This window comes from Chiloscyllium punctatum, chromosome 25 (assembly GCF_047496795.1).
Source record: "Chiloscyllium punctatum isolate Juve2018m chromosome 25, sChiPun1.3, whole genome shotgun sequence".
In the NCBI taxonomy this organism is placed as follows: Eukaryota; Metazoa; Chordata; class Chondrichthyes; order Orectolobiformes; family Hemiscylliidae; genus Chiloscyllium; species Chiloscyllium punctatum.
Window position 1 is genome coordinate 3,148,930 of NC_092763.1, and position 16,945 is coordinate 3,165,874.

Consider the following 16,945-nt stretch of genomic DNA (forward strand, 5'->3'; position numbering starts at 1 on the left):
TCTCTGGGTAAAGAACCCACCCCTGACATCTCCCCTATACCTTCCACCCTTCACCTTAAATTTATGTCCCCTTGTAACACTCTGTTCCCGGGGAAAAAGTTTCTGACTGTCTACTCTATCTATTCCTCTGATCATCTTATAAACCTCTATCAAGTCACCCCTCATCCTTCGCCGTTCCAACGAGAAAAGGCCGAGAACTCTCAACCTATCCTCGTACGACCTACTCTCCATTCCAGGCAACATCCTGGTAAATCTTCTCTGCACCCTCTCCAAAGCTTCCACATCTTTCCTAAAGTGAGGCGACCAGAACTGCACACAGTACTCCAACTGTGGCTTAACCAAAGTCCTGTACAGCTGCAACATCACTTCACGACTCTTGAATTCAATCCCTCTGCTAATGAATGATAATACTCCATAGGCCTTTTTACAAACTCTATCCACCTGAGTGGCAACCTTCAAAGATCTATGTACATAGACCCCAAGATCCCTCTGTTCCTCCACCTGACTAAGAACCCTACCATTAACCCTGTATTCCGCATTCTTATTTGTTCTTCCAAAATGGACAACCTCACACTTGGCAGGGTTGAACTCCATCTGCCACTCCTCAGCCCAGCTCTGCATCATATCTAAGTCCCTCTGCAGCCGACAACAGCCCTCCTCACTGTCCACAACTCCACCTATCTTCGTATGCTTTCCTTTATTGGTCAGAGTATTGAGTACAGGAGTTGGGAGGTCATATTGCGGCTGTACAGGACATTGGTTCGACCACTGTTGGAATTTTGTGTGCAATTCTGGTCTCCCTCCTATCAGAAAGATGTTGTGAAACTTGAAAGGGTTCAGGAAAGATTTACAAGGTTGTTGCTAGGGTTGGAGAATTTGAGCTATAGGGAGAAGCTGAACAGGCTGGGGCTGTTTTCCCTGGAACGTCGGAGGCTGTTTTCCCTGGAACGTCGGAGGCTGAGGGGTGATCTTATAGAGGTTAACAAAATTGAGGGGCAGGGATTGGGTAAATAAACAAAGTCTTTTCCCTGGGGTCAGGTAGTCCAGAATTAGAGGGCATAGGTTTAGGGTGAGAGAAGAGAGATATAAAAGAGAGCTCTGGGGCAACACTTTCACACAGAGGGTGGTATGTGTATGGAATGAGCTGCCAGAGGAAGTGGTGGAGGCTGGTACAATTGCAACATTTAAGAGGCATTTGGATGGGTATATGAATAGGAAGGGTTTGGAGGGATATGGGCCGGGTGCTGGCAGGTCAGACTAGATTGGGTTGGAATATCTGGTCGGCATGGACAGGTTGGACCGAAGACTCTGTTTCCATGATGTACGTCTCTATGACTCTATGACACAACAATATAAAATCCTATCTATTCCTGACACCATCACTTTGCAGTGCACAAATACCAAAAGGTTTCCTTCTCCATCAAATCTATAGCTTTGTGTTCACTGTTTCTTTCAATGTCTGGTCTTGAGAGCTTGATAGCCTCTTCTTGATTATTCACAAACTGAACTTAAATCTTCTGAGCTGTAAATAACCCTTTCAAGTTTCTAATCGAACACTTCTGATTTGAAATTCTCAAACTAAAATCCTTGAACTGTGGTAACCTATTTCCTGATTGTTCTGGCCTAACTCCTTTCTCCAGGAAAAAAAACTCTAATTCCACCCAACATTTGAAGTAAAAACTCTCCAGTCTATGTTTTCTTTCCAAATAAAAATCACTTCTTGACTTTTTTTAACCAAAAGCAAGCTTCTGATATTCAATATTTGTTCTCATTAGTCGTAAAACTCTCCCAATATAAGCACATTCCTCATATCACTCCAGGAGGGGCCCAGTCAGTCACACTCTTACGTATTCTGATCTACAATCCTGGTTTCAAAAAACAGTGACAACTTCATTACATGAGAAAAATCCAAATACCAGCAGTTCAAAATTGAAACTCTTAAAATAAATCTCACATTCCACAACATGTGAAGAACAACAGAAGATGATGTTGTAGCTTTAAAAATGAATTACTGGAACTCATTATGAATTGTATGTATGGCGTTACCATATTCAAGCAGTGGGGAAAATTGCTGGACATGTTGGCTCCATGTATACATATTTAGGGGAGCTTTGTCCAGGTGTAGTCCTTCGACTGGCTTTTCAATTGACCAGTTGTTCCTGGTGATTTGGGAATAAGTGCAAGATGATTTATCAGGAATAGAGAAGTCTATGGAGAACTTCGAAAAAATGTTAAACTATTATAAGTGGAAGTACTCTCTGGTAGAAAAGGAGACTTTGGGATTATTTTTGATTTTTCAACATTTCATAGACTTTCTGACAGGGACACAATGAAATATTAATCTATACTCACTGTAATCTGTTATTACTAATTAAAAAGTTTAAAACCTGAAATGCAATACTATTCAGATGGAATTCACCTGGTGCAATCATTCAATATAAAGAATGTTTATGTTGCTGGTGAAAATAATATGAAAACAGATGCATTGACTGGAATGTGAAAATGAAGGAATTAGTAAAGAATATCAGGGGAAAATGATAATTAATATATAAGATTTGTATAAGAGATGAAGCATATAAGCCTTATGTTTTATTGTCTATGTTCCATAAACTTTATAATGAAATGTCTTTTTGAAATTGTGGCTTATCTCTCAGGAGGTTGGGAGTGTAGAAAGCCCACTTTCATTTTCTACTGGATTGTAATCCAAAATACGGGGAAAAATACTGCTTTAGACTAAAGAAATTGTGGAAGATGTTGCAGAGTTAATAGATTACATTATGAGTTGTACAATGTTGCCTTAATCAAGCTATGGAAAAGCTCAGAAACTGTCCTTTGACCAGTTTTCCATTTGACAAATTGTATGGATTTAAGACAGCTCAGCATAGTAACAATCTCTTGATTGGTTCCTGGGCAAATAGAGCAGAAGTATCCAGTCTGTGACGAAGAAAGCACTTAGTCTTTTTCTCCCTGTTGTGTTGGCAAGTAGCAGAAAATCTTTTAGTAGCTGATTTCACTCAATACTTACAAGGAAACTGTTCACTGCAAATTCCTCAATTGAGATGAGGAGAAGAAACAGCATCATTAGAGACTGAAAGGGTAAATCCTCAGTCAGTGAATAAAAAACTGACAATTGGCCTATTCATAATCTTGTGTCCTCAAAGAGTCCTCATCAAAGGAATCGAAAGCAATTGACAATTGAAACCTCAACAGCATCTGTGATCTGAGTTGGTGCTTGAGTAGTGCTTCTCTGACATGTTGTTCCTTCCAACCCCCAGAATATTTGTCTTGTCTTTTGTGTGTCTGTTTGTATGTGTATAGGAATTTTTTTAAAAAAAGTTTAATTATTGATTTATAATTTTAACAATTTATATTTCTTCCTTCATATTGGTTAAGAACAGTTTGGATACAGTAAGTAGTTATTTTACAGTAAGTAGAGAGGGTGCAGAGAAGATTTACCAGGATGTTGCCTGGAATGGAGAGTAGGTCGTACGAGGATAGGTTGAGAGTTCTCAGCCTTTTCTCATTGGAACGGCGAAGGATGAGGGGTGACTTGATAGAGGTTTATAAGATGATCAGAGGAATAGATAAAGTAGAAACTTTTTCCCCGGGTACAACAGAGTGTTACAAGGGGACATAAATTTAAGGTGAAGGGTGGAAGGTATAGGGGAGATGTCAGGGGTGGGTTCTTTACCCAAAGAGTGGTGGGGGCATGGAATGTGCTGCCCGTGGGAGTGGTAGAGTCAGAATCATTGGCAACCTTTAAGCGGCATTTGGATAGGTACATGGATGGGTGCTTAATCTAGGTTAGACGTTCGGCACAATATCGTGGGCTGAAGGGCCTGTTCTGTGCTGTATTGTTCTATGTTCTATGTTCTATGTTCTATGTTCTATTTTCTTGTTATGACAAAAACGCAGTGTGCATTTTTTTTTAAGACCTGAATTAGGCAGTTAGGTAAAACAGAACAACTTGCTAGTTTAATCAGATTTGCACAACTAGGTGGAATACTTACTTTGCTTGATAATCTATCCTATTTACAGAATGATATGTTTTCTACAATCTCTATTGTCAATTTCTGAATCTCTATCTGGACAAAACTGATAGGTGCAAAACAATTTAAGCTTTTGTTAATGATATATAATTTCCAGTTTGATTGACAATATAAAATAAAAAAAATGAACACTGAATAGGTTTCTTTTTCTTAGTGTTTCAACATTTGCCATTGTTTTTAATAGCTCATTGATTCTATATATACTGCATATTTAATGAATGAGCACAAAAGAGTCATTAAGGTGGAATGAGGGTATGGAAATGGGTATGGGGGTTAAATGAGTGAATGGGTAAAATTAGAGGATCTACATGCTTTTAATACCCAGTTGAAGATACAGACACTTTTGTAGGTCCTCCAACTAATCTGTTTGAACATATATGCAAGCTCCTGTCGCTGGCTACAAACTATTTCAGGTGTCAATGAGCATGAGTCTATTTCATCCCTATTTCTCTGGACAATCACCTGATGAAGGAGTGTCGCTCCGAAAGCTAGTGCTTCCAATTAAACCTGTTGGACTATAACCTGGTGTTGTGTGATTTTTAACTTTGTACACCCCAGTCCAACACCGGCATCTCCGAATCATCTCTGGAGTGAGATTGGGTAGAATAGGGTTTGGTTGATTCAAGCTAACTGCTTTGGCAGCAAAACTCTAGCTGTTTCTAAGTCAACAGTAAGCACTCATGTTTCATTTCTGATTGCATAATCTTTATAATCTGTTGTGCATGCTTCATGAAGATGCTTTCATTTCAAGTTATTGATACTTTGTTCCTTGTGATTTGTAGTCAACATGCTGAATTTCTGTGGAATATGTTGTGAAACTGATTTTTTTACAAAGCTAATTTAACACATCATAGCTTCTATGTTAAATATTAGATGCTGTCCTATTTGAACATAAAGATGACCAAATATCCTTGTATTTCAGGAGTAGCTGTACTTGAAGGCCCAATGTATGCAGTTGGTGGACATGGTCGTTGGAGCTACCTTAACATAGTAGAAAGGTGGGACCCACAAGCTACGTTGCGAGCATGTCAACTCCAAGAAGCACGGTAGGAGTTGCAGCATTAAATGGCAAGTAAGTAGTTACAGATTGACTGTATTACTGATTTGCAATGACACTAAAACCAGCCACACAAAAAACTGTTCAATAATGTAATTTTAAACTAAGCTCATAAAATGTACTAATTAATGATACAATAGCCTGTATTTTCAAACAATTGTGGCATTTCACATCAAAAAAATGCGGATTTTAAAGTACCACAAGTATCTAGAGACATCTATGGCATGAGTTTTCCCTTTCTTGATATTATTATTTGAACCTGGTACTGAATCTATAGAATCTCTAAGGATTCAGCAATGGAATGTCATTAGGCAGAGTAAATAGCCAATCACTGAAGAATTCTCACAGATAGGAAACAAGATCGTATGCTACAATCAAACCTTGAGAAGTTCATGATGGTTCCACACAGGATACAGTACCACAACATCCCCAGTGTGATGTGGGATGAAATGGCTCCACTACCTTTATTTACCCACTCCTTTGGGTGGTTGCAACAAGGTTAATTTATAAAGGATCCCTTCCCGAATGAATCCCATTCTCCGAGACCCAAAATTAACTTATGTTTTAAAAGGAGTGAATTCAATCAGGCTTTCTTGAGTTAATTTACCAAAGTTAAGTTTATTAAACTAGAGTATCATTTATTGACACATGCAATCGGGTACAGAAGTATGGGGTACAGGGACAAGTTTACACCTCTCATGGTGCCATCTTAGGTACACAGTACCCAGATGCAAATCTTTGATACAAAAAGAGGAATAAAAAATGTGCATTACCTTACAGTGATTCATAGTATTTTGGGTAGAAACAAGACATAGTTAAAAGAATAAACATTATATAGTCAGCTAAACAAAGTACAGTTATACATCGCAGTAGATCAGCGCAGGGGGTACCATACAAGGTCTGACTAGCCTCAAACCACTGAGCGCCTGTGCCAGACCACATACCAACAACTGTCCCTGCTCCACTTTAACCCTCCAGCTCAGTTCACTACAGCTCTCAACTGCTCCAAGATATTTTTTCTTATCAGAAAAAAATAAATCATAGAGAAAGAGAGAGGAGGAAAAGGAGTGAAAACAAATGAGGAGCCCAAACACTGCATACTCCGCCACTGCCATCTTGAATTAATTACTAAATGTGAGAAGAATCAGTAATATAACACTCATACGTACATGTTAGAAATAAGACAAGGCTAAAAATTGTTCACAAATATTTGAATATTTGAATTTTATGGCTACTGCAGTGAAGGTTACTGATTGGATTGACATTGGTAGACAAACAGCTTCATGATCTTTACTTTTGCAGACTGTTTGTGATTCAGTTGGGTGATGCCTTTTGACTGTAATTCAAGTCCAGCATTCAGAGTGAGAGCGATTCTTTGTTGTCATCTTTCCTTTTTGACTCAAAGTTTTACCTGCAACACAAAGGTAACCAGGGAATAATTCTTTGATTGTGACCTTCACAGCATACTACTGCACAAATTTACACTGGTAGATGGAAGAGCAGTCAATCCCACCAGTTGATTTCAGTGGAGTTGGTACTGCTTTTTAAACATTGTCCTTGTGTATTCTTGGAAAGTAAAACAGCCATGTCTGTGAAGATGGCCTTCAGCTGATAGAGAAGAGAACTTAGCCCCTTTATTCTCCCTTCTTAAACTTCTCCTTGTTTGACATGTCCCTGACAATTTACCTGTAACACATTGCATGTACGTCACACGGGATTTTGCCAGACAATCCCTGAATATAACTCCACAGGATTTTGTTGCAGAAACCTCTGATTAAAAACAACACATTTTAGAAATAAAAGTTTTTTAAAAAAGCATAAAGTATTTTCAGGTTCTCTTCCATCGTCATAACAATTAGAATACTACTAAAAACTGAATTAAACCTTAACAGTGTAATACTTTTCAGGAGCCTGAAACAACTATATTATAAAATAAATTCTCATCAGTTCATTGATTTCTAAAGACTGCTGTCAACAAGAACACCAACAGAAAAACATAAAGAGGAGAAGGAGGGAATCGTAAAGGTGGATTTTTACATTCAGCCAAATATGTGAAGATACCAATGTTGCTACTGGTGTCACAGAGTAATAATGATGAACTGATTTTGCAATCTCAGAATCCAAGCATTGAGCATTTCGCTGCAGGAAACAGAAAGCATGAGTTCAGTTTACATTAAATCATTAATACTCCATCTTCTGATTTGAGGAAAGTTTGCAAAAGTGCTGGCAATCTGAAACAAGCAGTGCTGAAAGTACATGGCAAGTCAGTCAGCAGCTGAAAAGGTACAGTATTAGTTTGTGTCCAGACCCTTCCACTGGGCTCAAAAGAGAAACAACCTCCATTATAGGGACTGAACAACACAAAAGGGTGAGGAACAGTAAGTAGACTTCACGTTCTCAAAGATAGTGGAAGGAGGGGTGATCTAGAAAGATCATCTTTGGAGCCAACAAAAAGAAGCTTAAACATTGAAATTACTAAGTAAGGCAATAGAAAAGCAAGCTGGCTAATAGCCCAAGGCTGCCTTTGTGCATGGTTAGCATTATTTCCAAATTTCTCCTCAGAGGAACAGATGCACACAACTCTTATTGAGGGAATATTCACCCACACAAATAATTTTAATATTTAGCATACTACTCATTTGAAGACATGCTATAAGTCCATGGTGAGCATTCAACACACCCAAATGGAATCTTTCCAGGCACCCAGTGAACAGGAAAATAACAACTTTAAAAAAGTAGCTTTGAAATGTAAGTGGATGGGAGGAAAACAGGTAGAGAGAGCCAAATTCAATGTTCTGCAGGCTGCCAGAGAAGAATAATGAACAAGTATTGAAGTATGTTAACAGCTTCATTGTAGTGTGTAGATCAATGATTGAAAAGGCACTGCAGGAGGGGGAGGAAGATTTGATGTTGTGAGTTGCAGCGAGATCAGGATTACAACACAATCATCAAAGAAGTCAAAGTAATAGGGTCGTAACAAAGAATATTCCACATCCTATAAAACAAAAATTGGCATAACTGGGAGCTACTCTGTTTTCTGTCCTGTAATTGAAAATTCAATTTCAAAAGCAGGTGCAAGGTTTGAATGAATCTGGCTCATCCTTCCATGAAATGTTATATTTCATTCCAGGCCCTGAACAGAATAAAATACTAAATAGCCCTAAGAGTCTGATGTTATCTTTGCATAATACAGTATATTTTTGATTTGTCCCTCTGACAGATTCACACAGCTCTGTCCTTAATCTATGCAATATTTGTTCATTTGATATTGGAACGTTCGGCATGCTGTGTATCTACGTGGATACATGATTGAATCCATTGTGACCTGTGCAATGCATCTAAGTAACCTCAATGTCAAGTAGCTCAGCTTATTCAGCGAGCTGTTGAATCAGATAAACTAAACATGGTTTTGAAGTTTCAGTCCCTGCTCTGTGCTTCATGAACTAATCCCAGTTCAAATGTAAGATGCATCCCAGTGTTCCGAAAAGGAAAGCTGGCCAGTTTACTTATCTACAAATTACTTTTTTCAAAAGAATGTATTCAGTGATAAGATGCAAGCATTGCTGACTCGTCAGCACTTATTACCCACCCCAATTGCCTTGAGGTGATAGTAACAACTGAATGACTTGTAAGGTCATTTCAGAAGGTTGTTCAGAAAACCATCAGGTTATGCTTACTCTTGTCACAGGTCACAAGATAAGGACCAATTTTGTCCTCAAAAGACATGAATAAATCAAATAAATTTTACCACAAACCATTAGTTCATAACTAATTCTAGTATAATCAATACTTGTTTAATTGGAGAACAAATATTCCTTTTTCTTATTGATTTGTTTAATCTCTTGAATGCATGTATCCACACAGCCTTAGTAGAATTTTAATTCATGTCAGTGAATGATTTTCTGGCGATGCCTCAATGATGTCTGTCTCCATCTAATCTAGTTCCTGAAATAGACCATTTAGATAAGGTATCAAAGTATGACTGATCCTAATATAACCAAAGGAAATAAGGAATTAGCTGGTGCCAAATAGGAAATGAGAAAAGTTGGTGAGCTATAAAAGAGATACGAAGCAAAGGCTGTCACCCTCAAGATATTTAAAGAAAAACAGTAATGTGCATTAGCATCACTTGTTACTATCAAATTTGTAGCTACTCTATTCTTAAATTCCATCAAGATCAATCACATTAAATGGAATAAGTAACTTTAGGAATGTATTAATATTTCTAAAGCCTGCCTTTTAATCTTGTCGATTGTTCTTTAGGGAAAGAACAAAATTGAACAGCAGTTAATAGTGTAGACATATCAATTGGAATTTAATTACTGGTAATGAGAACATGAATCCCTATAGTATTGTGAGAGACAATAAAATTGCACTGATTTAAACCATTTTGACATCTAATGAATCCTTCAAAAGAAAATCACTCTTTCTTGCAAAGTCATCATTTTAATGAAATAATTTATGTACCTTCTTGAAACAAATTACTGTTTCCCATCCTCCTTTTCTCTTGTAACAACTTGACATGGCAGGAGGCCCACTCGTCTGAAGTGATATTGGACCAACCCAATATCACTTTTGTATTTATGTTTCTTCCATGGGAGTTGAACTGTCCTGGATTTGCGTATAGCTACAAAACCTTGTCCACTCATTCCCAAGTTTTCTTCCATCTTCCTCGGAGGTGTTTATGTGCTTGGCAATAGTTCATAGGGTTTTGAAGCCCTTTAATAACTCAGTAAAATTGCTGCTTTTCATAGATCAAAATGACAGTGAATGCCTTCTTTAGGAGGTCTAATCAAGTCTTCATGTGAAAACAACAATAAGTCAGAAAGCTATTTGAGATGTACCCTTGTAAAAGGGGTGATACAAGTGTAGTAGTAATACAATAACTTTTTGCCATATCAGCGATAATTCATTTACTCAGCATAGATTGAAAATCAGAAGTGGGACACTCCCATTAATGGAGACATATTCACATTTGCAAATTACAGATAACAAATTTGAGAACTTTTCCAGTACATTGGCAATATGAATCTAGTTCTCCATGGCTGCACTGGCTAATGCAGGGTCCAACCAAATCAAGGTTCTCTCCTTTTTTTTGTGAAATTCCAAATGTGACTGTTGTGTTTTTCAGGCTGTATGCTGTGGGTGGGCGAGATGGCAGCTCCTGCCTACGATCAATGGAGTGTTTCGATCCTCACACCAATAAATGGAGCATGTGTGCACCAATGTCCAAGAGAAGGGGTGGTGTGGGAGTTGTCACATGCAATGGCTTTCTTTATGCAGTGGGAGGACACGACACCCCTGCCTCAAATCACTGCTCCAGGCTGTCAGATTGTTTGGAATGGTAAGCATGAACAATTGTGTTTTCTTGTTCCTTTTAGCCAACTCATTTCCAGGCCTGTAAGTAGACTCATACTACATGAAATGTTCCCAAATGCCATTGAACAAGCTCAAGAATTGTGAAATTAGAAACATAGAACATAGAACAATACAGCACAGAACAGGCCCTTCGACCCACGATGTTGTGCCGAACATTTGTCCTAGCTTAAGCACCTATCCGTGTACCTATCCAATTGCCACTTAAAGGTCACCAATGATTCTGACTCTGCCACTCCCACAGGCAGCGCATTCCATGCCCCCACCACTCTCTGGGTAAAGAACCTACCCCTTACATCCCCCCCATACCTTCCACCCTTCACCTTAAATTTGTCCCCTTGTAACACTCTGTTGTACCCGGGGAAAAAAATCTCTGACTGTCTACTCTATCTATTCCCCGATCATCTTATAAACCTCTATCAAGTCACCCCTCATCCTTCGCTGAGAAAAGGCTTAGCACTCTCAACCTATCCTCGTATGACCTATTCTCCATTCCAGGCAACATCCTGGTGAATCTCCTCTGCACCCTCTCCAAAGCTTCCACATCTTTCCTAAAATGAGGCGACCAGAATTGTACACAGTACTCCAAATGTGGCCTTACCAAGGTCCTATACAGTTGCAACATCACCTCACGACCCTTGAATTCAATCCCTCTGCTAATGAACGCTAATACACCATAGGCCTTCTTACAAGCTCTATCCACCTGAGTGGCAACTTTCAAAGATCTATGAACATAAACCCCAAGATCCCTCTGCTCCTTCACTTTACTAAGAACCCTACTGTTAACCCTGTATTCCGCATTCTTATTTGTCCTTCCAAAATGGACAACCTCACACTTGACAGGGTTGATCTCCATCTGCCACTCCTCAGCCCAACTCTGCATCATATCTAAGTCCCTTTGCAGCTGACAACAGCCCTCCTCACTATCCACAACTCCACCAATCTTCGTATCATCTGCAAAATTACTGACCCACCCTTCGACTCCCTCTTCCAAGTCATTAATAAAAATTATAAACAGCAGAGGACCCAGAACTGATCCCTGTGAGAACTCCACTTGTAACTGGGCTCCAGGCTGAATATTTACCATCTACCACCACTCTCTGACTTCAACCGGTTAGCCAGTTCTCTAACCAACTGGCCAAACTTCCCACTTTCCCATGCCTCCTGACTTTCCGCATAAGCCTACCATGGGGAACCTTATCAAATGCCTTACTAAAATCCATGTACACTACATCCACTGCTCTACCCTCATCCACATGCTTGGTCACCTCCTCAAAGAATTCAATAAGACTTGTAAGGCAAGACCTACCCCTCTCAAATCTGTGATGGCTGTCCCTAATCAAGCAGTGTCTTTCCAGATACTCATAAATCCTATCCCTCAGTACCCTTTCCATTACTTTGCCTATCACTGAAGTAAGCTTAACTGGCCTGTAATTCTCAGGGTTATCCCTATTCCCTTTTTTGAACAGGGGCACAACATTTGCCACTCTCCAGTCCCCTGGCACTACCCCCATTGACAGTGAAGACGAAAAGATCATTGCCAACGGTTCTGCAATTTCCTCTCTTGCTTCCCACATAATCCTAGGATATATCCAGTCAGGCCCGGGGGACTTGTCTATCCTCAAGTTTTTCAAAATGCCCAACACATCTTCCTTCCTAACAAATATCTCCTCTAGCTTACCAGCACGTTTCATACTCTCCTCTTCAACAATATGTTCCCTCTCATTTGTAAATACTGAAGAAAAGTACTCATTCAAGACCTCTCCTATCTCTTCCACCTCAATACACAGTCTCCCACTACTGTCCTTGATCGGACCTACCCTCGTTCTCGTCATTCTCATGTTTCTCATATACGCATAAAAGGCCTTGGGGTTATCCTTGATCCTATCTGCCAAAGATTTTTCATGCCCTCTCTTAGCTCTCCTAACCCCTTTCTTCAGCTCCCTCCTGGCTATCCTGTATTCCTACAACGCTCTGTCTGAACCTTGTTTCCTCAACCTTATGTAAGCCTCCTTCTTCCTCCTTACAAGACATTCAACCTCCCTCATCAACCAAGGTTCCCTCACACGACCATCTCTTTCCTGCCTGACAGGTACATACATATCAAGGACACGTCGTATCGGTTCATTGAAAAAGTTCCCCATTTCAACGACATCCTTCCCTGACAGCCTATGCTCCCAATTTATGCTCCTCAGATCCTGTCTTGCAGCATCATATTTACCCTTCCCCCAATTGTAAAACCTGCCCTGTTGCACGCACCTATCTCTCTCCATAACCAAGGTGAAAGTCACAGAATTGTGGTCAGCATCACTAAAATGCTCACCCACTAACAAGGCCATCATTTGTCCCGGTTCGTTACCAAGTACCAAATCCAATATGGCCTCCCGTCTGGTTGGACAATCTACATACTGAGTTAGAAAAGATTCCTGGATACACTGCACAAACACCACCCTGTCTAATCTACTTGATCTAAAGAGCTTCCAAAATCTGTTTCCCAATCCGTTTCTCCACATCTCTGCTGCTATTGGGGGGCCTATAGTAAACACCCAACAAGGTGACTGATCCTTTCCTATTTCTGACTTCAGCCCATACTTCCTCCAAAGGCAGATCCCCCTCGAACTGCCTTTCTGCAGACGTTATACCATTTCTAATTAGCAACGCCACCCCTCCTCCTTTTATACCACCCCCCCCCCCCCCCCAATCTTACTGAAACATCTGTAACCAGGAACCTCCAACAACCATTCCTGTCTCTCTTCTATCCACGTTTCTGTGATGGCCACAACATCGTAGTCCCAAGTACTGATCCATGCCTTAAGTTCACCACCTTATTTCTGACACTCCTTGCGTTGAAGTATACACACTTGAGCCCATCTCGGTGTCTGCAAATATTCCCTGTCAGTGCTACCTTCTCCACAGCCTCCCTACATTCTTGGACATCTTGGAAAAACAGCTAACCTACTTGCTGGACTGCAAGTCCGGATCCCATCCCCCTGCCAAATTAGCTTAAAACCCACCAAAGAGTGCTAGCAAACCTACCTCCCAGGATATTGGTGCCCTTCTGGTTCAGGTTCAACCCGTCCTGCTTGTACAGGTCCCACCTTCCCCAGAATGCAGTCCAATTGTCCAAATACCTGAAACCCTCCCTCCTACACCATCCTTGCAGCCATGTGTTCAACTGCACGCTCTCCCTATTCCTTGCCTCAGTGTCACGTGGCACTGGCAACAACCCAGATAATTAGATAAATTGTGAATGGCAAACATAAAAATTGTACAACTTGAGTATAATTTAAATGAAAACTAACATTTGATAGTTTAGTGTCTCTCTTAAAGTAATACAATGATATTTTAGTAAGTCAGCATAAGGAATGGTCATCCAGCTCCATGTCTATGCTTATGTAAGTTCCACATCTCAACCATCTACTCATAGAGAGTTCCTAGCTGTTCCACTGTAGCCTTAACATTTGTCTTGCTTAAAGATTTATCCATTTGGAATTTAATTGTTGTGACTAAATTAGGTTCAATGTATGACATATTCAATGAGATGTTTTTAAAAAGTTTCTTTTCAACCTAATCTCTAAGCACAGGTACCAACATAAATCTGAATATGGAATTTTTCTGACATCTAAGCAATATGGCCAAAGGTAAGAAAGTTGGGAGAATACAGCAAATTAAGAATCAGGTTTGTGACATTGAGAGAAAATGTGACATTGAGAGAAAATGTCTCATTACCCCCTCAAGGTTTCAATAGCAAAATAAAAATCTTACTCGTGAGTGGTTTATCAGTATACATTGATATATTACTATTACCTAACCTGGTCTCATTTATAGGCACTGGTAAGAAACTAGGTAGTGCCAAGTCCTGACTTGAATGTCAGAGTAGTAACCTGATGGGCCAGCTTACTGGCATCTTCTTTGCACTCCATGTTGACCAACATTTCAGGGCATGCTCTATGAGCAGTCTCTCCCTTAACCCCAGCCCACTCATGAAGGTTGGCATCAGCTTTATCATGTTATTGCACATGTCAAACTAACTTGTAATAGTTACCCACTATAATATCACACTTTGGAGCTCAACAACTCCCTACCTTGCAACGTGGGGGCCAGCTCATGTGTGCAGAGACAGGCACCCAGAGTATGCATCAAAACAGGACGCATGTAGGGCCTTCGCTTGCTTTCCCAGAATCACTCACTTTGCACACACTTGGATCTTTACAGCATTACTGCCTTGTCTTGCCTGTTAGCTCAAACGAAAAGCCAAGCAGCTTGCCAGCACTACCCAGTAAATGGGGCACGTGCTGCTATATGGCTACATCTACACCACGTGACAGAAGCTTACATGGCAAACCGTTTACATGTGCTTCAATTGAAAGAGGGGAAGAGAAAGGGGATGGGGAAATGGAGTTTGGAGGTGGGAGTGGTAAATAGGTCCTCCTTCCATACAAGGGCATTTTCTCATTTCACTTCAGGGTTTCACCACAGTCAGTTTTACAAGTCGGGTAAATTAGTCAGGGGATTGCTAGTAAATCAATTAGGAAGTTGCACAGAAATGAGACTGACCTAGGTGGCTACTTCACACCAGGCAGGCAGTTCCAAATGCCATGGTCTCCTTCAGTGGTTCATTGAATTTTTTTCATAGAATCCCTACAATGTGGAAAAGGCCATTTGGCCCAACAAGTCCACACCAACCCTCTGAAGAGAATCTCACCTAGACCCATTCTCCTACCCTATTAGTTTACATTTCCCCTGATTAATGTACCTAACCTACACATCCCTGAACACTATGTATAATTTAACATGGCTAATTCACCTAACCTGCACATTTTTGGACTGTGGGAGGAAACCAAAGCATGTGGCGGAAATCCACACAGACACAGGGAGAATGTGCAAACTCTACATGGAAGCTGCCTGAGGCTAGAATCAAACCGGGGTCCCTGGTGCTGTGAAATAGCAGTGCTAACCACTGAGCCATCATGCTGCCTCTTTGTGGGGAAAGAGGATGATCCTCCTCTTCTCTACATATTCCATTAGGGCATCGATGTTCTTGTCAGCAAAGTTTTCTCAGCCATGTTTTCTGGAATAACACAGCAGCACACTGAAGGTAGGCAGTTCCTGGTGTGCATCATTTTGAAATAGTATGCAGCTTGGGGTTAATTATGGTCACCATGACATGAATCTGCAGTCCTGCCACACCCAGTCAATAAAGGTGGTGACAATTAATCAACTCAACAGATCCAATAATTTCTTCATACACAATAATGAGGGAGCCTAGAACATCAGTAAGCAGATAAAATTGAAGTACTGTAATAATTCTTCAGCTGGAGAGTTTGAGTGGATGCCACATTGTGGCCTGCTCCTGAAATCCTGGATGTCAAGAATGCCAGTCTTCAACCAAATTGAATCACTCCTTATAAGATATAGCTGAAGGCATTGAGTACTGCAATGGCTATTGACCCTGGCTGTATTAAGGCAATAGTACTGAAGACATTTGCTCTACAACTTGCCATGTCCCTAGCCAAGCTGTTTCAGTATAGCTACAGTTTGGCATATATCCGACAATGTGGAAAAATGCCCTGGTATGTCCTGTATATAAAAAGCAAGACAATTCCAATCTGGCTAATTACCACCCAATGGTTTATTCTTGATTGTCAGTGAAGTGATGGAAGGCATTCTCAACAATGCTACCACGTACTGTTCAGCAATGACCTTCTCACTGACACTTAGTTTGAGTTCTGCTAGGACCACTCACCTCCTGTCCTCATTACAACAAAAATGCTGAATAATGGGGCTGAGGTGACCTAGGATTGTGCCCTAGGCCCAACCATCTTCAGCTGTTTCTTCAGTGACCTTTTCTCCATGATAGGTCCAGATGTGTGGACATTTGCTATTGATTGCAATGTTCAACACAACTCATGACTTCTCAGATACTCAAGACATCCAATATTGAATGCTGCAAGACCCAGACAATATCTAGGTTTAGGGTGACAATTAAAGTATAACTTGTTTCACAGAAGTGCCAGGGAATAACCATCCCCCACTATTAACATCCAGGGGCTACCATTGACTAGAAACTACTCTGACTCCAAACGAGATCAGAGACAATTAATCTTATAACTCACTCACCTCCTTATTTTCTAAAGCTTGTTCATCATCTACAATGCACAAGTCAAGAATGTGATGGTATTCCTCCCACTTGATGAGATGAGTGCAACTCCAATAACACAAGGAACTTTACACCATCTGGACAAAAACAGCCTGCTTGATTGTTACCATATCCACATATACTAATTTCCTTCACCACTGACACACACTAGCAGCTATGTATGGAACTATAAAACACTTTGCAGAAACGCATCAAACGCATCAATGTCTCTTAGACAACACTTTCCAAATCCACAATCAATATACAATCTTGAAGGACAAGGCAGCAGATATATGGGAACATCATCAGCTGCAAGTTTCCCTC

The 16,945-nt window shown here is 40.3% G+C and overlaps 1 pseudogene; it reads left to right on the forward strand.

The window, feature by feature from the left end:
• Window positions 1–16,945, forward strand: part of LOC140495688 (kelch-like protein 4) — a 166,631-nt pseudogene that overhangs the window by 139,771 nt on the left and 9,915 nt on the right.